This window comes from Bombina bombina, chromosome 1, assembly GCF_027579735.1.
Source record: "Bombina bombina isolate aBomBom1 chromosome 1, aBomBom1.pri, whole genome shotgun sequence".
Lineage (NCBI taxonomy): Eukaryota > Metazoa > Chordata > Amphibia > Anura > Bombinatoridae > Bombina > Bombina bombina.
This window is the reverse complement of record NC_069499.1, coordinates 1,397,582,227-1,397,607,589: the sequence shown is the minus strand read 5'-3', so window position 1 is coordinate 1,397,607,589 and position 25,363 is coordinate 1,397,582,227. Positions and strand designations below refer to the sequence as shown.

The 25,363-nt window shown below is 36.1% G+C and overlaps 1 protein-coding gene across 2 annotated transcripts in view; it reads right to left on the bottom strand.

The window, feature by feature from the left end:
• TNFAIP8L2 (TNF alpha induced protein 8 like 2) overlaps positions 1-25,363 on the bottom strand; it is a 154,193-nt gene that overhangs the window by 26,477 nt on the left and 102,353 nt on the right. The gene's annotated exons all lie outside the window — the stretch shown is intronic.

Below are 25,363 nucleotides of genomic sequence, written 5' to 3'. Positions count from 1 at the left end.
ATATTTATTAACCCCTAATCTGCCCCCCACAATGTCGCCGCCAGCTACCTACACTTATTAACCCCTAATCTGCCGACCGGATCTCGCTGCTACTATAATAAATTTATTAACCCCTAAAGTCTAACCCTAACACTAACACCCCCCTAAGTTAAATATAATTTAAATCTAACGAAATAAATTAACTCTTATTAAATAAATTATTCCTATTTAAAGCTAAATACTTACCTGTAAAATAAACCCTAATATAGCTACAATATAAATTATAATTATATTGTAGCTATTTTAGGATTAATATTTATTTTACAGGCAACTTTGTATTTATTTTAACCAGGTACAATAGCTATTAAATAGTTAATAACTATTTAATAGTTACCTAGTTAAAATAATTACAAAATTACCTGTAAAATAAATCCTAACCTAAGTTACAATTAAACCTAACACTACACTATCAATAAATAAATTAAATAAAATACCTACAATTACCTACAATTAAACCTAACACTACACTATCAATAAATTAATTAAATACAATACCTACAAATAAATACATTTAAAGGCACACTGTACCCATTTTTTTTCTTTTGTAATTCAGAAAGAGCATGCAATTTTAAAGGGACAGTATACACTCATTTTCATATAACTGCATGTAATAGACACTACTATAAAGAATAATATGCACAGATACTGATATAAAAATCCAGTATAAAACTGTTTAAAAACTTACTTAGAAGCTGTCAGTTTGGCTCTGTTGAAAAGGTAGCTGGAAAGCCCACTGCAAGTGGCAAATAAGACACACCCCCCCCTCCCCCTTCTTTTGCATATGAAAAGACCCTTTACACAAACAGGAGCAAGCTGGAGTAGGTAGTCGAGCGTATTCACATAAAACTTTGGGGCTTGGTTAGGAGTCTGAAAATCAGAGCAATGTTATTTAAAAATAAGCAAAACTATACATTAATTAAAAAAAAAACTTTATGGGCTATATAAATAGATCATCTACAAAACATTTATGCAAAGAAAAAATGAGTGTATAATGTCCCTTTAAGCAACTTTCTAATTTACTCCTATTATCAATTTTTCTTCGTTCTCTTGCTATCATTATTTGAAAAAGAAGGCATCTAAGCTTTTTTTGGTTTCAGTACTCTGGACAGCACTTTTTTTTTGGTGGATTAATTTATCCACCAATCAGCAAGGACAACCCAGGTTGTTCACCAAAAATGGGCCGGCATCTAAACTTACATTCTAGCATTTCAAATAAAGATACCAATAGAATGAAGAAAATTTGATAATAGGAGTAAATTAGAAAGTTGCTTAAAATGTCATGCTCAATCTGAATCACAAAAGAAAAATTTTGGGTACAGTGTCCCTTTAAATAAACTATCTAAAGTACAAAAAATAAAAAAGAACTAAGTTACAAAAAATAAAAAAATATTTACAAACATTAGAAAAATATTACAACAATTTTAAACTAATTACACCTACTTTAAGCTCCCTAATAAAATAACAAAGCCCCCCAAAATAAAAAAATGCTCTACCCTATTCTAAATTAAAAAAGTTCAAAGCTCTTTTACCTTACCAGCCCTTAAAAGGACCTTTTGTGGGGCATGCCCCAAAGAATTCAGCTCTTTTGCCTGTAAAAAAAACACATACAATACCCCCCCCCCCAACATTAAAACCCACCACCCACATACCCCTAATCTAACCCAAACCCCCCTTAAATAAACCTAACACTAAGCCCCTGAAGATCTCCCTACCTTGTCTTCACCTCACCGGGTTCAGCGATCGGTCCAGAAGAGGGTCCGAAGTCTTGATCCAAGCGACGGCTGAAGAACTCCATCATCGGGCTGAAGTCGGAAGTCCATCATCGGGATGAAGTCTTCTATCAAGCGACATCTTCAATCTTCTTTCTTCCGGAGCGGATCGGAGCCATCTTCTTCCCAGCCGACGCGGAACCATCCTCTTCAACCGACGCCTACTCGCCGAATGACGGTTCCTTTAAATGACGTCATCCAAGATGGCGTCCCTCGAATTCCGATTGGCTGATAGGATTCTATTAGACAATCGGAATTAAGGTAGGAATATTCTGATTGGCTGATGGAATCAGCCAATCAGATTCAAGTTCAATCCGATTGGCTGATCCAATCAGACAATCAGATTGAGCTCACATTCTATTGGCTGTTCCGATAAGAAGATTGAAGATGCCGCTTGATAGAAGACTTCATCCCGATGATGGACTTCCGACTTCAGCCCGATGATGGAGTTCTTCAGCCGCCGCTTGGATCAAGACTTCGGACCCTCTTCTGGACCGATCGCTGAACCCGGTGAGGTGAAGACAAGGTAGGGAGATCTTCAGGGGCTTAGTGTTAGGTTTATTTCAGGGGGGTTTGGGTTAGATTAGGGGTATGTGGGTGGTGAGTTTTAATGTTGGGGGGGTATTGTATGTGTTTTTTTTACAGGCAAAAGAGCTGAATTCTTTGGGGCATGCCCCACAAAAGGTCCTTTTAAGGGCTGGTAAGGTAAAAGAGCTTTGAACTTTTTTAATTTAGAATAGGGTAGGGCATTTTTTTATTTTGGGGGGCTTTGTTATTTTATTAGGGGGCTTAGAGTAGGTGTAATTAGTTTAAAATTGTTGTAATATTTTTCTAATGTTTGTAAATATTTTTTTATTTTTTGTAACAGTTCTTTTTTATTTTTTGTACTTTAGTTAGTTTATTTAAATGTATTTATTTGTAGGTATTGTATTTAATTAATTTATTGATAGTGTAGTGTTAGGTTTAATTGTAACTTAGGTTAGGATTTATTTTACAGGTAATTTTGTAATTATTTTAACTAGGTAACTATTAAATAGTTATTAAAGGACCAGTCAACACATTAGATTTGCATAATAAACAAATGCAAGATAACAAGACAATGCAAAAGCACTTAGTCTGAACTTCAAATGAGTAGTAGTTTTTTTTATAACAAATTTCAAAGTTATGTACATTTCCACTCCCCTTGTACCATGTGATAGCAATCAGCCAATCACAAATGCATATACGTGTAGTCTGTGAATTCTTGCACATGCTCAGTAGGATCTGGTGACTCAAAAAGCGTAAATATAAAAGACTGTGCACATTTTTTTTAATGGAAGTAAATTGGAATGTTGTTTCAAATGACATGCTGTATCTGAATCATGAAAATATAATTTGACCTGAGTGTCCCTTTATCTATTTAATAGCTATTGTACCTGGTTAAAATAAATACAAAGTTGCCTGTAAAATAAATATTAATCCTAAAATAGCTACAATATAATTATAATTTATATTGTAGCTATATTAGGGTTTATTTTACAGGTAAGTATTTAGCTTTAAATAGGAATAATTTATTTAATAAGAGTTAATTTATTTTGTTAGCTTTAAATTATATTTAATTTAGGGGGGTGTTAGGGTTAGAATTAGCTTTAGTGGTTAAAAAATTTATTATAGTAGCGGTGAGCTCCGGTCGGCAGATTAGGGGTTAATGCTTGAAGTTAGGTGTCGGCGATGTTAGGGAGGGAAGATAAGGGGTTAATACTATGTATTATAGGGTTATTGAGGCGGGAGTGAGGCGGATTAGGGGTTAATAACTTTATTATAGTAGCGGTGCGGTCCGCTCGGCAGATTAGGGGTTAATAAGTGTAGGTAGGTGGCGGCGACGTTGGAGGGGGCAGATTAGGGGTTAATAAATATAATATAGGTGTCGGCGGTATTAGGGGCAGCAGATTAGGGGTACATAGGGATAACTTAGCTGGCGGCGGTGTACGGAGCGGCAGATTAGGGGTTAAAAAATGTAATAGAGTGGCGGCGATGTGGGGGGACCTCGGTTTAGGGGTACATAGGTAGTTTATGGGTGTTAGTGTACTTTAGAGCACAGTAGTTAAGAGCTTTATAAACCGGCGTTAGCCCAGAAAGCTCTTAACTACTGACTTTTTTCTGCGGCTGGAGTTTTGTCGTTAGATTTCTAACGCTCTCTTCAGCCACGACTCTAAATACCGGCATTAGAAAGATCCCATTGAAAAGATAGGATACACAATTGACGTAAGGGGATCTGCGGTATGGAAAAGTCGCGGCTGTAAAGTGAGCGTTAGACCCTTTCCTGACTGACTCCAAATACCAGAGGGCGGTAAAAACCAGCGTTAGGAGCCTCTAACGCTGGTTTTGACGGCTACCGCCCAACTCTAAATCTAGCCGTTAGTTAATTATAGGAATATTTATTTATATTTATTTAAATTATATTTAAGTTAGTGGGTGTTAGGTTTAGGGTTAGACTTAGGTTTTGAGGTTAATATGTTTATTATAGTGGCAGCGACGTTGGGGGCGCAATATTAGGGGTTAATAAATAGTATGTAGGTGTCGGCGATGTTGGGGGCAGCAGATTAGGGGTTAATACATATAATGTAGGTGGCGGCGGTGTCCGGAGCGGCAGATTAGGGGTTAATAATATAATGCAGGTATTGGTGATGTCGGGGACGGCAGATTAGGGTTAATAAGTGTAAGATTAGAGGTGTTTAGACTCGAGGTTCATGTTAGGGTGTTAGGTGTAAACATAACTTTTATTTCCCCATAGGAATCAATGGGGTTGCGTTAGTGAGTTTTACGCTGCTTTTTTGCAGGTGTTAGACTTTTTTCAGTGGGCTCTCCCCGTTGATTCCTATGGTGAAATTGTGCACGAGCACGTTACACCAGCTCACCGCTGACTTAAGCAGCGCTGGTATTGGAGTGCGGTAATGAGCAAAATTTTGCTCAACGCTCACTTCTTGTCTTTTAACAACGGGTTTCTGAAAACTCGTAATACCAGCGCTAAAGGTAAGTGAGCGGTGAGGGAAAACTGCTCGTTAGCACCGCATATCCTCTAACGCAAAACTCTTAATCTAGGTGATTGTCTTTCCCTTAAAAGGCAGAGACAGGGCTTTAGACTTAGATGTAACATCTGCAAACCAAGTATTTAGCTATAGAGCTCTGCGAGATAGGATAGCAAAGCTAGAAATATTAGCTTCCAAACGAACTACTTGCATGCTGGCATCACAGATAAAAGTATTAGCCAGTTTTAAAGCCTTGATCCTATCCTAAATCTCCTCTATGTTAGTCTCTTCCGAAATCAGATCAGATAAGGAGTTGCACCAATAAGAGGCTGCCCCAGCAACAGTAGCAATACTCGCCACAGGCTGCCAATGTAGACCCTGGTGTAGAAACATCTTTCTTAAGTAACCCTCCAGTTTCCTATCCATGGGGTCCTTAAAGGAGGAACTATCCTCTAGAGGAAAAGTGGTCATCTTGGCTAAGGTGGATATAGCGCCGTCTACTTTAGGAACAGTATGCCAGAGATCCCTCACAGATCTTTTTAAACCCAAGATCAGAACTACTAGATTGAGAAATGTGCTTAGATTTTCTCTTACCAGCAGTAGGAAAAGAGTTCAGAGCTGCAGAGACTGCCAAAGTAATTTGTGCAGCAAAATCACCTGGTAAGAACATTCCAGGAGCTGACTGAGAGGAACTGCAAGGAACTGCTTGTGTGACTGCCAAAGATTTAGACGTCTGAGGAGAAAGTACAGGCATGCTACGGACAACATTGTCCTGAGAGACAGATGGCTCTGAAAGGGTGTCTTTATTTTTAGAAAGCCACATTTATTATCAGCTTCCATGATCCTGTCTTGAATAAAAGTTCTCAGAAGGATATACTCTGATCCAGAGAAATTAAAAAACTTAAATTATAAATTTAGTCTAATAATATATTGAGAATATAGAAATCAATTAACACCTAAATTCCCCAGCCTTGCTAGGGAACAGACTTACCCCACCTATGACCAGGAGCGATTCCCATACCAGAAGAGCGTTACTACAGGATCGGTTGTAGGATTCACTAAACCACACTCCCAGTAAAATTCAGACTCCAGACCGGTCCCTCCTTAAGCTTCTACTAGCCACAGCACTGTCTACCCGTTCTAAAACACAGCGGTAGAACCGAACAAGCCAGCACTTCACTGCTCAAAAGCCGGATACAAACTGCACCGTAATGCTAGAGAGGCGTAAGGAAGTGGTCACGTAATCACATCAAATTGTATAGGAGTATAATAAGGAGCTGGGTACCAGGAAGAGACCGGAAAGGTCAAAGTGGAGTTGACAAGCCAGGGGTCAAACCAAACAGTCACAAGAAGCAGAATCAGAATCCAAAAGAGTAGTCAGGGAAATCCAAGGTCAGAACCAATCAGGCAACAAACAAGGTGAAATCAGCAGGCAGAAGAATAGTCAAAGGAGGTCCAGGTCATAAGCCAAGGGTCGATATCCACATATATAGCACAAAACAGACCCAGAGATAAACTCAATACAAAGGCAATGAAATAGAGAAACGGAATGGCATTTAAACTAATAAGTGCGCCAAAGGTTATGCGATGCATCACAGGTGATGCAATACGTCACAGACAACACGATACATCACAGGTGACACGATAGATACATAAAGGTAACGCAGTACACCACAGGTAACGTGATACGTCACAAGTGACGCGAGACGGAGCAAACTGGCATCAAAACAGTGTGATGGCAACCTAGAGTCATAACACCACCTTTATGGGGAGTTAATCCTTTAAGTGCTGAACTCCTTCTAACCTAGAAGGGAAAGACACTTACCTGTGGATCTGCTATAGGGCATGTACAGCAACAGGAATGCCAGACTCAGCAGACCTCTGACAGATTACCTGTAGAAAAAGAAAAGCTGAGTAACCAACCCTGGTTTTCTAAATAGGGGTAGCATAAATGTTAGAAGGGAAGCAAGGACTACCTCACCATCTTCTAACTGCTAAAAGCCACCATTACTCTTACTAAAGAGGATTACATGGACACAGCATAGCCCCAATCCTTGCTTGCAGGGAAAAGTACCCATTAAAAGATTAAATTATCTTGAGACACCATCTTCCCACATACTCCTGTTGAGAAAGGCAATGAATGACTTGGGATTATGGGTAATGGGAGTGACACTTAACAGTTCTGCTGGGGTGTTCTTTGCCTCCTCCTTCTGGCCAGGAGTTGAATTCCCACTAGTAATTAGAATGGATTTGTGGAGTCTCCATGCCAATTGGAAAGAAATATTGCTTATGCAAGCGCAATATTTGGGTTCCACTCAGTAATACCAGCGCATGCAAATGTGCACTGGTATTACAAGTAATGGGTGCCTCATTCTCATGCCTACAGACACGGGGTTAAGTGGTGTAGCGATGGGCAGCAAATATTAAATATATATGTATATGAATATATACATATATATTTATGTGTTTATATGTGTATATACACATATTAACACATAAATATATATGTATATCAGCATATACATACAGTATATATTGATAGAGAACATACAGTTCCCAATAGACCGCAATATAAAGGTTCTTTTCAGTGCCTTTTCACCCGCACACTTTAAGTCAATAAAATTGCTTTGTGCCCATTATGTTTAACTCACACTTAAAATAAAGGTAACGTCTCTAAATAAAAGTAGATTGTATAATATTTTAGTTAAATATTATGGCCTAGATTACAAAAGGAGCATACAAATATTAGCGCTATTGTGCGTTAACTTCACTCACATATGATCAAAACCCCTTAAATTTCTGCTCTTATGATACAAGTCCAAAGTTATTTTTTATCTCTCTAGCAATAGTCCAGGTAACATCTGCATGTCATATAGTGCAGGTGCGCTAAATCCCTTACATAATGGACTGGCGTGCAGTAAAAGGAATGTCGATTATCACTCGAGCGCTAATGATGATACGCAAGAAGCGGAGTTCTTCATCTAGTTATGCGTAAAGAAGTTTCAGCCTCGTTGAGATGCTCTGGTTAAAATCCACTTGTAATACAAGACTGTGCATTATGTTTAGAGCAAGACCAAGCACAGCATAACACAGAAATGTATTATTCACTAATTTAACCGTACATACTACTCACATTTACACAGGCTTAATTAACTAATGATAATTGTGGAACTGCTTATAGATACCAAATTAACAGTCATTTTTCTGTCTAGTGTCTCCAAGAGCTGCACAAAAACCCTTGAAGGGGCGGGATGTGGCCCTTAGGCAACTCCGTTTTAGAAAGTGATTGACACTGTGTGGATCCTTTTCTCCTGCCCCAGAGCTCAGCTTTAAACCCTGCCCTTGTCAATAGCACAGTATCTCCTTCTTTCATTATTCAGACAGAGCATACAATTTTAAACAGCTTTCAAGTTTCCTTCTCTTATTACATTTACTTCATTCTCTTGGTATCATTTGTTAAAGGAGCAGCAGTGCATCACTGGGAGGTTGCTGAACACATTGGCTGAGCCAATGACAATAGGCATATATGTGCAGCCACCAATCAGTAGCTAGGTCCCTGTAGTGAATTTCTGTTCATGAGCCTACCTACATATGCTTTTCATGAAAGAACACCAAGAGAACAAAGCGAACTAGATAAAAGAAGTGAATTGGAAAGTTGTTAAAAATTGCATGTTCCATGGAATCATTAAATATTTATTTTGACTTTACTGTCCCTTTAAGTAAGATTATCAATGTTGCTGCTCATGACAGGCAAAAACATTGTTTTTAAACAGTAGTAAAATACCAGCTGATTTGGGTGTGGATATTATTGCTATGCACTTTGCCAGACATGAGCATTATTTGCTTGCACAATAGCACAGGTGAGGCTGCAGTTATGCTCTGTGAGTCTGTAAGGATATGAATGTGTCACACAAAAAGTAAACAGATTGTGTATATATAAATAATATTTGTATTTAGTTATATACTGGAGATTACATTGGAAACAAATTTTAAATTTAAATCTGCTTGTAATAATAAAAATAAAATAAATAAATAGAAACATATATACTGTATATAAACACATACATACAGTATAAATTGTAAACATAAATATAAAATACTATCTACTACATATTAAAAATTAAGTAGTGCACATTGTTCCTGGAAAATTTGACAAAAGTGCATTATAGTTACATATTTTGATCCCCTATGGGGCTTTGGTCCTAAGGTTATTTATTTTTTCAATTCTGATACAGTGGCTGATACAGCCAATCACAAGTCATGCCACCTGGCTTATTGAAAGAAAACAGAAAGAACTCTTGCTATTTTTATCTTAAAGGGACACTGAACCCAATTTTTTTTTTCGTGATTCAGATAGAGCAGGCAATTTTAAGAAACTTTCTAATTTACTCCTATTATCAATTTTTCTTCGTTCTCTTGCTATCTTTATATGAAAAAGAAGGCATCTAAGCTAAGGAGACAGCCAATTTTTGGTTCAACCCCTGGACAACACTTGTTTATTGGTGAGTGAATTTATCCACCAATCAGGAAGAACAACCCAGGTCTTACATCTAAACTTACATTCTTGCTTTTCAATTAAAGATACCAAAAGAATGAAGAAAATGTGATAATAGGAGTAAATTAGAAAGTTGCTTAAAATTGCATGCTCTATCTGAATCACGAAAGAAAAAATTTGGGTTGTGTCCCTTTAAATGGGTTGTGCACTTTAATGATGTTATTTCAATAAAAACCATTTTAACATAAATGGGTCGTGCACGGAAACTTGCTACACTTAGCTCTTTAAGGTGAAAACAGACAGAGATGCAAGGAGAATGCTCTGGTATCTTTTGTCCAGTATTTCAACAGGCTATCCAGTAAAACCTCTACAAAAATCCTGAACATTTAAACGTCAAGTGTTTGTAATGTCCTCTGAGTGGCAGCACATTGTTAAAGTGAATGTAAATTTGATGCTAAAGTGCCCGGTTTTTACCGGCAACCATAGATGGTATTAAAAACACTCCTCTGTGTGATCTACTGGCAGTCATGGGAGGGGTTAAATCACTGTTTTCCTGGCTAGCTAAGAGAATACACATGTGGGCCTAACATAGAGCTTTGGGTAGGGGCCATTGTGTCACCCACTAACCACTTTTGTCCAGTCACAGGTCTACAGGTTTTGCAGTTTTTTTGTGGAGGACATATGTAGTTTAGTATGACTTGGCTACACTGCCTGTTGCATTAGAAATTAAAAAAAAAAAACTTGGGACCAACAGTCAGCCAGGGGAATAAGGAAAACACACAATATTGAGGTTTAAAATATATAATTTGAATAATCTTAAGTAGCTTTTACTAGGAACAATAAGCACTTCTCTGTGTAATGATCAATATGTTATCATTTACTGTTCCTTTCAGGGATGAGAAGCAAGAAAGGCTGTGTATTGTAGAGCCTTTTTTTCTAAAGGACATACAAGTGCAATACTATATTTTAAAATTCTCCAATGTCTTAAAGTCTTTATTGCATGCATATATAACAAAACCAATTCCAGAGCAGAAATGCCCTACTGGTAATTAGCTGAACACATCTGCTGAGCCAATGAAAAGAGGCATGTGTGTAGCCACCAATCCCAAGAATTGCTGATCCTGAGACTTCCTAGGTATGTTTTTGAACAAAGGATATCAAGAGAATGTTGTACATTTGAAGCAAACTTGAAAAGTCTCCTTAAATTGCATGCTATAACTAAACCTTGAAAGTTACATTTTGGCTTTCACGTCCCTTTAACTTTCTTCAACTGCATGTGTGAACCACAATGCACCTTACTACCATATATAGAAAAGGTTGCGATTAGTAGTGAGGTCCATTTTTTCAGGGGAATAAGGTAATCAGTGAAAAATATAAAAATATACATACATTTTACAAATAAAGCTGCATACAAGTTGCAGTTTTGTGTAGTTTCCTATATACGTGTCCCTTTAAGCTTTTTCAACATGCAACATTTTGTTCTGTTAAAATGTAGGTTCATTAAAGCAATATCACAAAATATTATAAAAGTCAACTGAAGAGAAAGAAGGCTAAACTAGACTGCCATATTCATGCAGAGGGCATTATTTATGTATATAATCAGTATAAACCAATAAGAAAAATGGGTGGGTGCAATTTTGCTGTGAGTCTGCCCTTCCTCAACCATGATTAGTTAACAGTAAAAAGGGGAGGAGACTGGGTAGAAACATAGATGATAGAGTGTAAATGGAGACAAAAATAAGGTCAGATATGGCCTTAGAATTGCACATAAAATATGTAACAAATGTTATATTTAATCATTAAAAGAGTTACCATGATTCAGATAATAGCATTTTACAACACTTTCAAATTAACGTGTATTATCAAATTTAAAAGGATATAAGAGTACAAAAATAAAATGTCCCATGTAGTGCATATCAGCAAAGATGACCAGCAAGCCTCAAGGCGTAAAGTAAAGTTCTTTATTGAAAACACGATAATAAAAAGCATAAAAGCTTATCCCTCATTGACAAGTGAGAAAAGGTCCTACGCGTTTTGGCAGCCCCCTGCCTTATTCATGGACTAACAATAAAGGTGTCAAAGCACTTTATATACACCTGTGTCCCCAGGTGTGAGAATTACTTGTCAGAAATTTAAAGGGATATTACCTGTTTATACATATTACTTTACAAATCGTAATACAAAAGGAACAAAGAGAGATGACAATCAGATAAGTTATTAAAGACATATTTCATATGTTACTAATAATTTGTTAATTAAATATCTAGATTCAAAGAATAAATTCAATGATATAGAGAGAGATCATTATCTAGAAATATATTCAAACTTAAGCTTTAGAGGCATTATTCATAGGTACCATTGTTACTAAACCTTCCTAGTGCATTGGCATGCCTGAAAATTGTTAATACAAAAGGTAATCAGGTACATGTCCCATGAGTATAGTGCGGGTATGAAAGTATTGGGTATTATTCTCATGCTATCCTAACTAAAGAATTAGTTGAAGTTTACCAATATACTAATTTATACTATAATATTAGTTGTAAATGATTATTATGATATGAAATGAGCAAAATATTTCCACTATTCAGTATCATGGAGTCATATCTAATCCAATAATGTGTATGTCTGTTTTAGGGGTAGGATACAGTAAGTACCCATATTCAAAACCCTTTATTGCTAAACATTAAATGCCCAATGTTTATAGAACAGTTATTTAGTAGGTATATAATCAACTAATAGCTAATGAGAACAAAGTATTTTTTCAAAAGATACAAATAGCCAGCCATTGCAATAATGCAAAAGGTATAGATATATACACACTTCTAGGCATTAAAGAAGGAAAATATCATAACATATTTGTGGCTGTGCTACTTCAGCACACATACAGTGGGTAACCCTAACTCCTATACAAATCGCACACCATCGCAGTAATGCTAAAAGTATATATGTACACTAAAATTAAAGGGAAGTGTCTTAACATCCATTTAACAGTGCTAGTTATTCCGCACACATATAATATATTATCCTAACCCTTATAAAGGTTAGTAAAACAAAGTCTGATAATGGTAGTCCAATAGTCTCAAAAGCTATAAGACATGGTCATATATTCAACGTTGATGGGTCCAGAAATTGATGACATCACCATCAATATTAAAGCCAAGAGGTCTTCTAGTCTTAAGCTTGAAGATCCAAAACGCTTCCCTGTATAGTAACTTGGAAGCACGATCTCCACCACGAGTGCATGGTTTAATATGGTCTATAATTTGCCATTTAAACCCGGCCACAGCTTTGTCATGGGCATGAATAAAGTGCCTGACTAAGTCAGAGCATTCAGTTCCATTTTCAATATTTTTCAGGTGTTCCCTGATCCTGCTCCTACCCTCACGGGTGGTGCACCCCACGTACTGTTTGTTACACTGGGTGCACTCTACCAAGTAAATTACAAATTTGGTTCTACAATTTGTGTAGGAAGTAAGATCAAACACCCTCTGAGTTACACATGACTGAAAGTTATGTGTAACATTAGTAAAACTGCAGGATATACAATTGCTAAAGTGGCATTTATAGTGGCCCTTTACTTCTAGCCAGCTACCCCTCCTCATGGTGGGCTGCCTCAACTGGCTAGGAGATAACACATTACCTAATGTACACCCTCTCCTCGGTACAAAGTTGCAACCTTGTGACATATAGTCTTTAAGGTATCTTCAGCTGTAAGTATAGGTAGGTGTTTATTAACAATTTCACAAATGTCTTCAAATTGAGCACTATATGTTGTAATAAATGCTGGTTTTGACGGATCAAATTGGTTCTTTAAATGTTTGTTAATTTTGGAATCTTCCAAAAGAATGCCTATCCATCCGGGTAACCTCTAAGAGGGCACGGTTCAGTGTCTTAATCTTGTAACCTCTCTCTAACAAATCATTTATGAGGGTCTCACTTTCTCTCTTGAAATCCTGTTCATCCGTACAATTCCTTTTAATACGGATGAACTGGCCCTTGGCTACGCCAAAGCCAGTATATCTTGGGTGATTGCTCCTGCCATGAAGCACAGCATTAGTTGCAATCGGTTTCCGATATAGTGTTGTTTTAACACTGCAAGTGTCATTGTTCGCTATCAATAGCAGATCAAGATATGGTATAGACATTGAGTCACATTCATAAGTGAACTTAAGATTGACGTTATTGGCGTTCAAGTAGCTGATAAAGTCATTAATTTTTTGATGACCTCCTGTCCAAATGAACAGGAGGTCATCGATGTATCTTTTGTACATCAAAATATCAGAATGAAACGGATTAGTATCTCCAAAGACATGGCACACCTCCCACCAACCCATAAAGAGGTTGGCGTATGCGGGGGCAAACTTGGCCCCCATTGCTGTGCCACGTCTTTGGAGATAAAAGTAGTGCATGGCTACTTCTACCTAGGCTACCTAGGTATGCATTTCAACAAAGTATACAAATAGAACAAAGTGAATATTATAAATGAAGATAATAGACCTTTCTTAACCATGGAAGTGTAGTTTTGATTTGCACGTCTCTTTGAAAGACAACATTTACTTCTGTTATCAAATTTGCTTCCTTCTCTTGGTATTCTTTGTTGAGGAGTTAAACCTAGGTAAGTTCAATAGCGAGCATGTGTCATTAGCACTCTACTGCAGCAGTGTTTGCTACACATATTGCTGCTATACAGTGATAAAAACATGTGCACACTCCTAAGCTCCAATGAGACTACCTAGGTTTATTGTCTAACAAAAAATACCAAAAGAAGGAAGAAATAGAAATAAACAGATTTTTTTTCAATTACAAGATATATCTAAACCATGAAAGTTTAATTTTGACCTCACTGTCTTGTTTGATCAGTGTTATAGCTCAATAATATGGCCTTAGATGAGGATTTTTAAAGGGTGCGACAAAGTGACTGTTTAAATGACTTTAAAACACGTTTTAAGCAGACAGTTTGTAATATAGCACTACTTACCTGATGATATATGCTATATATACACTGTATATAACAAATTGTGTTTTATGTACCTTTAATTATGCACAAGCGACTTGTTTCCTGGTACAGTTGCTCAGTTTTTCAGCACCATATACTTTCTTTCAGGCAGAGAAATTGCTTGTTTGTTTGCTGAGAAACTTGCATTGATGGGCAAATCCTAGATAACTTACAAGTTAGATGTCTACAGGAACTGGCATGTGAGTTTTAAGATTTTAATGACAGGGCAACTAAATTGGTTCACATCAAGATTGCTGCAGCCGCTCTGTTGTGGTGACCAGAATGTTGCTATCGCCTGACTGTAGCAAGCAACATTACCGCCTGAGGGCAAATAGTGAGAATGTGTAAATTCCTGTTAAATCTATCATAATCAGCAGTAGTCTCTATCCGTCAAGGAAAAAGACGTTTGTACTTCATTCAATGCACATTCATTTTTATTTGCAGCTAAGAAAATGCATTGTAAATTTCACTGTATATATATATATATATTTTAATTAAGAAAAATCAATATTCCTGCGCTGAAAAATAAAAAAAAGTTTTTTGTTGGTGAGCTTGTGCCGCTGTTCAGCAATAGAATTCTTGGAGTTACAAGATATTTCCCAGGATTATCCATTAAAGAACCACAAAATGCAGTAGAATTGTATAATTAATAATTGAAAAGACAATGCAATAACACCTACTCTGAATTTCCAATAAGCAGTAGAATTTTTTCTGACAAATTTATATTTTCTCCCATTTTCCGGCCCCCTGTATCATGTGACAGCCATCAGCCAGTCACAGACTAGTATATGTATAACCTGTGAGCTTTTGCACATGCTCATTAGAAAGTGTGTATATAACAAGATTGTGCAAAATTTGATAATGGAAGTAAATTGTAAAGGGTCTTAAAACTGCATGCTCTTTCTGAATCATAAAAGTTTATTTTGACTTGAGTGCCCCTTTAAGAAACTGTATTTTTTCTTTATTATATGCAAATATAAATAAATAAATAAAAAATACTTAAAAAGGACATTACAGTGATACAATTGCATGCTCTAATTTATTAGAGAATATCATTATATCGTTAGCATCGCTGCAATGCAAAGGATTTAAACACAAAGGTGAAGTAACACCCGAAGCCACAGAGTACTGCTGGTACCAAGCAGAAATTGTCACTGATCCAATCAATAGTTCTAGTTGCTCAGCTGGGTCATGCGACTAGCTCTGCTGATTGGATCAGTGTCAGTTTTTCCTTATGGGCTAGCAGTGCTCTGCATCTCATGAGTGGTACTTTAACTATGTGTTTAACCATTTTGTTGGGTCGCTGGTGATAACATTAAATGCTATAACATATTAGAGCATATCATTTTCACACTATAATGGTCCTTTAAAGTCTTACTTGTCCACTGCAATTTCTTACCAATCCATTAAAAAAAAGAGGCCATTTTTAACCCTGACAATCATTACAGATAAGCCTTAACCAAACCCCTAGTTAATAACTTATACGCCTAAACCTAAGCATAATCCCCTTACATGATGTCAACAACTTTATCAATCTCCATGGCAAAATCATTATTGACAACAGTGTTTCTGTGGGATCTTCATGCTGTGACATTTCTGCAACTGTAAGATTATCTCCCATAAGACATAGTGACTGCATACCAGTAAGATTAGGTAACCCCTTGAGACAATTTGCAGGTGATTATTTTATTGTTATAACTGATACATTCCAGACCTGTTGTAATAAAACACAACATTCCAGGGTAGCATTATACCACATCAACTAATACCTGGCAAACATGAAGATGGGAAGGCTGTTGTGCAAATTGCATGCATAAAATATATGTCATTAAAGAGAATTAATGCATTCTGATGCACAAATATGTTGTAATTCACTAGCTATGGGTTCATCCCATACAAAAGGGTTACAGGAACATGAAACCTAAATGTTTCATTTTATTATTCAGATATAACATACTAATTTACTTCCATAATCTGATTTGCTTCCCTCTCTTGTTTTCCTTTATTGAAAAGCATACCTAGGTAGGCTCGGGAGCAGCAATGCACTATTGGGAGTTTGCGCTGATTGGTGGCTGCACGTGTATGCCTTTTGTTATTGGCTCACTCACTGTTTTCAGCTAGCTCCCAGTAATGCATCGCAGCTCCTTCAAACAAAGGATTCCAAGAGAATAAAGCAAAATTTGATAAAAGAAGTAAATTGGAAAGTTGTTTAAAATTGTATGATCTATCTTAATAATGGAAAAAAGAAATACTGGGGTGGCTGAAATGATCGTCTGAGGTTGCCATTACCCTTGTTCAGAGGAGAATTGCCTGGTATTTCTGGGCTGGACTGACCTTGTTAGGTCGGGATCAGATTGATATACTTAAGGAGAGTTCTCCTCTGTGAAAAGCAGAATTGAGCAAAAAAAAAAAAAAAAGCTATTCCCAGGTGGTAACCCGGGCTATAGAACAAGCCACTGAGCTTTCTATATGTATCTTGTCATTGGTTCACCCACTGTTTTCAGCTAGCTCCTAGTAATGCATTGCTGCTCCTTCAACAAAGGATTCCAAGAAAATTATGCAGATTTAATAATAGAAGTAAATTTGAAATGTGTTTAAAAAGTGTATGCTCTAGTCTATATGAATGATGAAAGAAAAATTTTGGGTTTCATGTCCCTTTAAGCAAATGTAAACTCCGGCTCCTGGGTGGAACTTTTGCTTCTGTATTTAACCCCTGGGAGGGAAGTTTAATGGGTAGTTGTTAGTTAGAATTACATCATGCAAAGTTTAAATCAGAATGTCCCTTTAAAGGGACATTAAACACTAAGGGCAAGATTACAAGTTGAGCGTTATGACTTTTCCATGTGCAATATGGTCTTTTTGCAATCAATTTCCATTGCGCAGCTATTACAAGTTTTGTAAAATCGCTATTGACATACAAACACATACATAGAGAAACATGGATTTATATGTATAGAGATATGTTTAACTAAGGATATAATGAAAATATTTTACATTACAATCTTATGCACATTAAACAATATCTCAAAGGGATTTTCAAAGAGATATTCGCATATAGATCGAGATATCTAGACATACATATATATATATTAATATACATATCTCGCTATATATAGATATATCAGTCCAAAAATCATCACATATATAGAGAAATATTTATTTATAAATAAATAGAACATATTCCGTTACGAAACATTTTTGCAATATGAAATAATCATATTTTCATGTACACTTTTCAAAGAGAATACGTCAAGGGCTTTGCGCAACATATTAGTTTCTTTGTTGTTTTTCTATATGTCTTCTCCATTGAACTTCTATGGTGAATACGTGAACGTCATAAGTAATTTTGCAACTTGAGGAACACCAGATCAAGACTCTGTCATGGCCAGTGCAATCTCTAGACCCGGACCCCACTGAAAACCTCTGAAATGTGACCAAGGGGAAGATGGATTGTCGCAAGCTATCAAAGTCCAGCTGCTTAAATTTTTGCACCAGGAGTGGCATAAAGTCACCCAATAGCAACGTGAAAGACTGGTGGAGAGCATGCCAGGACGCATGAAAGTTGTGACTGAAAATCAGGGTTATTCTACCAAATATGGCTTTAAATCATTAGTATTGAAAATGAACTTGTTTTCTTTGCATTATACGAGGTCTGAAAACACTGCATCCTTTTTGTTAATTTGACCAGTTATCATTTTCTGCAAATAAATGCAATGTTATTAATTGGAATTTTGGAGAAAGGTTGTTTGTAGTTTATAGAATAAAACAAAAATGGTAATTTTACTCAAACACAAACCTATAAATAGTAAAGCCAGAGAAACTGATCATTTTATAGTGGTCTCATTTCCCCCCCCCAGATATATATATATATATATATATATATATATATATATATATACACACTGTATAAACTGTGTATATATACATATATATATATATATATATATATATATATATATAATATTTTTCTTTTTTTGCTGTAACAACTGTCTAATTATATTAGTTTGTTTAGACGCGGTAACAAATGCCACACTGTGTATTTCTACTAAATTGGTTCTACAACCAATAAACGTGCAGTTGGTGACCCAGCACTCGATAGGACCTGCAGTAATAAAGCTTTTCCATTTACTTCACCATTAGCCATCCATCAAGTCACACCTAATAGGTTCCTAAAGCAATGAGCTATGTACCTGCTGAGCACATCAAGGAGCGCTATCTCTCCCACCATGAAAACATTAACCTCTTCCCATCTGAAGCCGGCTGAGCTCTGCTCTGACCTCCATTAGTGAGAAGGGTTAATTAATGTTTATTCCCCTTACAGTTTACCTCCAGTGGTTTTCATGCATGCCAACCATGCCTGACTCATCCCAAAGTTAATTTCTGTTTAGGAAGAAAAGTAAACAGCCTAGTGTGCGCTGTACACAAGGATTTGGCTGTACGCCTGTTTAGAGAAGAGCAAGGCTGGCCAGGATTACACTACAACAGACACATTTATAGGGAAATCTGTATTCTAAACATATTTTCTTACAGCCCTTCAATGTGCAGTATTTTAATTATCCTGAATGCTAAGGAGAAGAAATATAATATGAACAAAATTAGTTTGTAAATAAAAGTAAAAACCCCTTAAAATTAAAAAAAAATTCTAAAAAAAAAAATACCAGCTGCAAAATTGCAAGGCAAAAGATTTTTGACAGATAAAAAAGTTGAATTTAAAACTAGTAAAAACACTAAATTACAGAAAGAAGTGCGTTCTGAATATATAGTATAGAAATGCAAGCAAACAAGGCTTTATTTTATGTCAGTCCTTAGAATGAGTTTAGGAAGACAGGCAAGTGGTTGAATACAACATAGACATATTGGTTATCTATCTTCCAAAAAAGTAAGACGGGAAGTTCATCATATCTGGGCATTAGCCATGTAATCCTTTATTGACATTAAAGGGACATGAAACCCAATTTGTATTCATGGTTCATATAGAGTATACAATTCTAAACAATTTTGCAATTTACTTTTATTATGAAATGTGCTTCATTCTCTTGGTATCCTTTGTTGAAGGTGCAGCAATGCATTACTGGGAACTAGCTGACACATCTGGTGCTTCAATAACAAGAGGCATATATGTACAGCCACAAGTTAGTTACTAGTTCACAGAAGGGCATTGGTGTTCCTGTGTCTACCTAGGTATGCTTTTCAACAAAAGATACAAAGAAAACAAAGCACATTAGATAATAGAAGTATGCTGGAAAGTTGTTTAAACTAACATAATCTATCTTAGTCATTTAAGATTAATTTTGACTTTACTGTCCCTTTAATATATATGTAATACAATAAAATATACTAACCCTATACAGTGGCAAAAAGAGTATGGTGACATGGATGCATAATCGTGGAGTTGACCTGCAGAGGTTTAGGAATTGTGTAGATGGTAGGATTCAGTTTGTGCAAAAAAGGTTTAATGGACAGATCTCTGAAAAAGTGCGTCTAGAGCACAGGAAAAGCGTCAGCTTAGACGTCCGTATAGCCCTCAGTATGGTCTTGGCACTGTACCTGTAATAAAACTCTGTACTTTTAAACTGCATTCATCCACAGTGTCTGCATTACTAGCAGTGTAACATATAATTCCCCATAAAATGGTTAACTGCATATAGTAAAAAAAAAACAACAAAAAAACTTTGAAACATGCTTTCACTGTGCCTGCTTTTTCTGTAATTAATTGATTCAGCAAACTGTATTTTCTACTGCCTTCCAATAGGCTGGAGTGTTTCCTGCAGGATTCAGGACTCTACAACAGGCTACGTAGTGAAATTTATATCTGTCCACAGTAAAGGAGATATGTCAGCAATATTCAAGAGGCTTTTCAAGAGGTACATCCCTGAATTATACAACAATGCAAATTTTGCTATAAAGGGCTAAGGCAGAGAGGGGCGTACTTATGTGTCCCTGTCCCCCTCAGCTCATCTCGGGCGGGATTTAACATTTACACGCAAGCACTTTTTTGCGCTTGCGTGCAATGCCGTCCCTGCCTGCACACAGCCAATCACACTCGGGCAGGTGCTGTCAATCTCCCCGGTCAGATGAGACCGGGGAGAATGAAATTCTTGACCTAAGAGATGGAGAAGAGGATAGGAAGCAGTCTAATGACCGCTGCTTGATAAATACTGGCTGCAGGTTCTCTTGTGAGAACCTGCAGCCATGGATGGGCGAAGGGCTTGATAAATCCAGCCCATAGTGCTTAATAAATTACTGTCCCTAAGATGCAAAGAACAAGTAATGTCCCTAAGATACAAAGCACTGTATCACTATATGGCAGCTAAAGAGTTAATGTGCTAGGTAAGAATTAGCCGACTTCTGTGATTTGCACAACTGACTGCGAGTTGCTCTCTTTATACAGTTGGAGTGTTAGCTGATCTCTTAGTATTGCTTTTTCATGTCAGCACAGAGAGTGACTTTGTATAGAAACAAAGATGTCGGGAAGGCGTAGGCTGAGTGGTGAGGATAGATTTTACCATGACCATACTGCACCTACTGTTTGTAAGTGCACAAAGACAGGGCAGGGTTGTCAGAGTGTGACGCCTGTATTGTTAGGGGGTTTATGGAGACCTACAATTGGGTGTTTAAAAAGGGACATGAAACACAACATTTTTATTTCATGATTCAGATAGAGCATACAGTTTTAAACAATTTTCCAATGTACTTCTATCATTTAATTTGCTTCATTAAGGGAGCTACAGTAGCTGCTGATTGGTGGATGCACGTATATACTGTACCTCTTTTCATTGGTTTGCTGATGTATTCAACTAGCTCCCAGTAGTGCATTGCTAATAATATAATATATCAACTGTTAAATAAACATACTCAAAAATGTTCTTTTTATTCTTTGAATAATGTATTTTCCTTGCTGAAAAAAACTTATTTATGTGGGTATTTTCCCAATCAGCCAGTAAGCAGCAGAGTCCCAGGACTCAGTTTTACATATCATACACATTATCTTAGTTTGACTGTTAATCTAAATAGCTTTTATTAACTCCTTTTCATGCAACAAAACAAAGTTTAAAGGGACAGTCAACACCAGAATTTTTGCTGTTTTAAAAGATAGATAATCCCTTAATTAACCATTTCCCTGTTTTGCATAATCAACACAGTTATAATAATACACGTTTTACCTCTGTAATTACCTTGTATCTAAGCCTCAGCAGACTGCCCCCTTATTTCAGTTCTTTTGACAGACTTGCAGTTTAGCCAATCAATGCTCACACCTCGGTAAATTCACGTGCAAGAGCTCAATGTTATCTATATGAAACATGTGAACTAATGCCCTCTAGTGGTAAAAAACTATCAAAATGCATTTAGATTAGAGGCGGCCTTCAAGGTCTAAGAAATTAGCATATGAACCTCCTAGGTTTAGCTTTCAACTAAGAATACCAAGAGAACAAAGCAAAATTGGTGATAAAAGTCAATTGGAAAGTTGTTTAAAATGACATACCCTATTTGAAACATGAAAGTTTTTTTTGGACTTGACTGTCCCTTTAACATGTTTAACTGCTGCTCTTCTGAACTATGTCCCTCTTTTATTATTTCTACATAATACATTGCAGCCCTTTCTCAAAGCCAAAGGATAAAAGTGACATACAAGTATAAAGAGAAACTGCTCACAATGTATTAGAGCTCATTTTTGTATATTAAAGGGACAGTAAACACCTTACGATTTTAATATACAAAGTTTAGATACAACATACAACAACTTTGCAATACACTTTATTATTTATTGTGCCCCCTTTTCATGTGTTTTAGCGCTGGAAATTCTGACTTTTCTATTTGTCAGAACTGAAAAAGCACACTGCAGACTACCAGGCTATCCCTGCTACATACCTTTTCCTAATTGGGTTTAACTTGCACTTTATCCTAAAAACATGACTGTAGCTAGCCTTGTAATCAGCAGACTCAAGCCCAGATTGGTTCCTCCAGATGAGGCAATTGGTGGGTGGAGTTTGGCTAATATAAAACAACTGCAGCAATCACTATGCTAGTTTGTTTTAAAAATGTTTAGTCTTGACTGATATATATTATTCTATAGCAAGAAAACAGTAATCTCTTCTAATCACAGGGTGTTCACTGTCCCTTTAAAGGTACTAAAAAAGTCCAAAAAGAAAAATGCTCTAATGTGCATGAGAATTTTTTTTTTTTTAAAAGGTGCAATGCACTACTGGGACCTAAATCTGCCTTATTCTGCAGTGGTACTGGAGCATAACTTTGACTATGTATTTAACTCCTTAGCGGTAAAACAAGGGATGCGTTTAACAAACTGCTTTAGCTAAGAAGAGCCTTTTATTTTTACACTAGAATGTCCCTTTAAAAAAACATGAGATAAAAATTCTAGAAATGCACCTTTTATTTTCAACTAGAAAAAGGGAGAATATTTTCCCTAAAACAGATCCTGTCCATTTTTAAATATATTTAATTACTTTGTATTGCTTGATTTGTAAAAATGGGGCTTGCAAAGTTAGCAAGTGAGTTCACACATCTCCTTTAAAAATGTCCTTCCCCGTGCAGGTCTTGTTTCACTATTTGTGAATATTAGGCATATTTGTTTTGACTGATTTACTGTTATAGACTGTAATAACAAATATCCAGAAAGAAGGTCAAATGTCTCATTTTTGCAATGCTTGCAAAATTGTTTACAAACATGAAACAAACTATCCAATAGGCTGGAGTGTTTCCTGCAGGATTCAGGACCCTACAACAGACTATACAAATCTAGAAGCAAATACAAATTAAACCACAATGAAAATGGCAATTCAATTTATATTAATTGTAAAAGTAATTTTTGTATCACTGTCAAGGCCTCTATGTTAAAGGTGTATAAAAGTGCAAAAGCAAACAAACATATCTAAGAACATTTTAGTATTGCACTATTGATTGCATATGATAATATATTTAACCCCTGCCAAAAGGTTAAGCACATAGTTAAAGTATGTTAACTGTAGCAATGCACTACTCGGACCTACTTGAAAAAAAATGGAAAGCCCAATGAAAAGAATAATATGTGTGTAGGGTGCATTGCTACCCCTGAGCCTTCTGAGGTATGCATTTCAATAATGAATACCAAGAGAACGAAGTACATTTAATAGCAAAAGTACATTAAAAAGTATCTTTAAATTACATGCTCTATTTGATCCATGAAAGTGTAAGTTTGAATTTCATATACCTTCAAACTCTGCAGTATCCTGATGAGTTTTTATTTCTGTGAAAATTACTTGACACAGAATTCAAGAGTTAGCACCATTTTGTTTTACATTCAGTGGTGACGGTCTCTACAAGGGCTAAAGCAGTCTTTAGATAGGGGCCGATGTCTAGAGGCCTCTTAAAATACAGAGGTTATCTTCAGAAACCCAATAAGCAGGCGCCACTAACGATATCTATTAGAGGTCAACTCCATTAGAGAGCAAGGTCAGTTTGTCAAAGCCAAGGTGTAAATGATGTCCACTCCTTACAATCTTATATAGGAGGTGCAGGATACACTTCCCATTCAATTTACCAGATCCATTTAAAACTAAATTATAGGAAGTCTATATATAAACAATTTTATTTGTCTTAGATTCTGCTTCTAAGGCAAGGCGTAAAAATCCATACATATACTTTTTGTGGCATGTTACAATTAGTTTTTTTCATCTTGGTTTATTATTAACAGTTAAAGTTCAAAATATACCATATTTTCTCATTAGAATAAATTTGCATAAAGGATAATGCATCATAAATCAGGAATTAAAGCTGCCTGTGCGGATTAAACAATCATTTGTGTATAATTAGATTTTTCAACACTTAGAATAAGTTTGACAATGATAGCATCTTTATTTCTAAATGTAATCTTAATATTCAACTTTGACCTTAACTATTAAAATACCGGCCATGTTAGTAAAACACCCAGCTGGGTGGCAACCGGAAATGGGTCTGATTCTAAAGTTAATTACAAAGAGTTTAACAACTTGTTATGCCACTTTTTACCCTGAAAACAATGCGTCTCGCTAAAGGGTGTATACTGCATTTAGTAAGGGCAAGAGATGCAGACATTACAAAAGTACACAATAAAATTCTTATTTTAAAAAATATTACAAAAGGAATAATTTAACCATTCACACAAAAATATGCAGGAAAAAAATAGTATTGTTAAGGAACATAAAAAATTGGCACAAAATTCTTCACCAAAAATTGCTATTGGCTGTGCGCGAACAGGAGGTGTCGCTGCACATTAGCCGTAGTGTGTAATGATAAATGTGGGCAGCTTATTGCTGCCTGCTAGATGCAAAGCTGGGCGGACAGGTGCGATGATGTACGCCTTCGTCCGCCGTACTTTGTTAAATCTAGCCAATAGAAACATAAATTTTGACAGCAGATAAGAACCGAAGGCCCAACAAGTCTGTAGAATAGTCTTGTACTTATCATTGGCATTCTTTTTTTTTTTTTTTATAGTATTTTATTAATTTTCAGATAGATTCACAAATCAGAAGGAAAAAGCGAAAAATAACAAACAAACAACACAAAAAAACAAAACAAAAACATTACATACATTTTCCGTACTGGGATTAAAATAAACAGTAATAGCAAGTGCCATAATAATCGTTTTTTCCCATAGCTTAAGAAGAAAAGAAAAAAAAAGATATATATGTAACTCCTCTCTCCTCCTCCACCCCCCCTCCCACAACCATAATCTATATCGGTACCCAATATTCCGGAAAGTAACCTGCGTGTACATTTTGCAATACATATTCAGTGGTACTAAATGGCTTAACTAATTGAGTTTGCACGTTTTCTGGAAAGCTTTTAATGACCTTTATCCATTTTTTTAAATAATTTTGAATTTGAGTATTACTGGGGTGTTGTATAGATATTTGTTCAATGACACATTAATTTATCAATGTCTTTTTAAATTCTACGAACTTAGGTACTTTTGGAGATTTCCATCTTTTTAATATGAGGTTTCGCACTAGTAATATTATAGTATTAATTAGATTATTATCTTTGTGTTGTTCTGAGTATTTTACTAGGAAAAACACATATT